Below are 2072 nucleotides of genomic sequence, written 5' to 3'. Positions count from 1 at the left end.
TATGGATCGTTCAACTGTCGAAGAACGCGTAAAAATTATTAAATGTTACTATAAAAATGGTGACTCTGCCGCCTGTCAACGTTTAGGTCTTTACGAGCAGATTACGGTCGACATAATCGACCCACAGAGCAAATAATTTCGAACACAGTGGACAAATTTTAAGATACTTGATCGGTTACTGAAATTGTAAAGCCTGTGYATCATCGCAAYATTCGTTCAGCTGAAGATATTGCCGTTGTTGATCAAAGTGTGGAGGAAGAACCGAATTCGTCGATTCCCCGACGTGATTAACWTTTGGGCTTGTCTTACGGCTCAGTGTGGCCAATTTTGCAAYTGGATTTGAAGCTCCAACCGTACAAAGTGCAACTGACTCAAGAACTTAAGCCTCAAGTTCATGGSCAACGCAGAACATACGCAAATTGGGTGGTTGAACAGCAAGCTGTTGATGATGATTTTTCGAACCGMATTTGCTTCAGGGATRAGGCTCATTTTTCGCTCGGTGGTTACGTGAATAAACAGAACAACCGTATAGGGGGCTCTCTAAATCCTCAGCTGATCGCAGAAAAACTTTTGCATCCTGAAAATGTGACCGTATGGTGTGCATTATGGTCCGGTGGTGTTAGTAGCCCGTATTTTTTTTAAACGATCAAGGAAGAGCTGTAACAGTCAATTCTGAGTGTTATGAACGCATGTTAACCGATTATTTTTGGAGAGAAATTGAAGATTATAATTTAGAAGACATGTGGTTCAAGCAGGATGGGCAACGTTGTGTGACTATACAACACTGACAGTGAGAGCCCTATTGCAAGAGAAATTTCCGGGACGCGTAATTTCTAGATTGAGTGATGTCAATTGGCCCGCAAGATCCTGCGACTTAACACTGTTAGATTTCTTTTTGTGGGGCGATGGAAAAGACCGTGTTTACGCCAACAATCCTCAAACTCTTGAGCAACTGAAAGCATATATCCGTGAAGTTATGATCGAGATATTACCGGTAATGTGCCGGCAAGTCATTCAAAACTACCTCAAAAGGATTGAGGCCTGTAGGAGGTCCTGTCGAGGACATTTAAATGATATTGTTTTTCACGTATAATGGCAAGGTTTAATCTTTATATTGAATAAAAATTTTCCTCTGTATATTAAAGTTCCTTAAAAACATTATTGCAATGCTAAATTTGTCCAAATGCGGTACTTAATTCTTATCAAAACCTAGCTTCTGCGACCAGACTAAATATAAGAACAATGACAAAACTTCTCTGTACTTTTTTAAGTTTTTGCAGGTGATTTGTTCTTTCATCCATCATTAGCAGTATTTCGCCTGTCATCCAAAATTTACTTTTTCCCTGTCTTTGGTTCTAATTGCTTCTTCTGCTAAAATACTCAGTACTTTTGCATTTCCATTGATCTTGTGTGTGACACTGTGAATCTGTTAATTGTGAGTAGCGATATTTACTACTCTTCGCAAAAGCAGCAATCGTATTTTTATTATTAGTACCTATTGGAGTAAAACTGGAAGCCGATAATCACAGTTTGAAAATGTATTTTTATGGTACCTGCAATCCTGTATCGTTTTCTAAAATGCCTTGCTACTTATGTTTCCGTTATACAGTCTTAAACCAAATATATCCCCAGATATTAATTCAGATAAGCCAACAAACGCAGAATTCCATCGGCAACCAATCCAGCGAAATGCCTATAACCAAATCAGATGATTTGCCCATAAGCACATGTGTCTGTTAATAGATAACGCATTCTTGCGACCGTAGGTTGCAAGAATGCAGTCAGATTATATCAAAATATATTTATTTACTTGATAAGTCGTAATTATAATACTGTTGTACTACCACAATTATTACCGCTGATCTGATAAATATAGTGTTTTGCATTCGTTTCGTTGGCGGAGAAAAGTATATCCGTTTGAAATCAATGCAAACCTGTTAAATGTTTCTTCTGAACGATAATCATAAGATCAAGGTTTTGCGATGATAAACTACATAAGGGACATGCACCTACTTACACAGGAAATTTGTTAAAACGTAATTTCTACATTACATAAATCACGAAATTATTAC

General features: G+C 37.7%; 1 long non-coding RNA gene across 1 annotated transcript; it reads left to right on the top strand.

Moving 5' to 3' along the window:
- The first annotated feature begins 1269 nt into the window (after positions 1 to 1269).
- LOC125503926 lies at positions 1270 to 1814 on the top strand. Its single transcript, XR_007281164.1, has 2 exons — positions 1270 to 1435; positions 1493 to 1814. It is a non-coding gene; the product is annotated as an uncharacterized LOC125503926 (long non-coding RNA).
- The last annotated feature ends 258 nt before the right edge of the window (positions 1815 to 2072 follow it).

Source organism: Dendroctonus ponderosae, unplaced genomic scaffold (assembly GCF_020466585.1).
Source record: "Dendroctonus ponderosae isolate FM_Combo_2020 unplaced genomic scaffold, Dpon_F_20191213v2 Dpon_F_20191213_3, whole genome shotgun sequence".
NCBI classification, from domain to species: Eukaryota; Metazoa; Arthropoda; class Insecta; order Coleoptera; family Curculionidae; genus Dendroctonus; species Dendroctonus ponderosae.
This window is presented reverse-complemented; position numbering and strand designations above follow the sequence as displayed.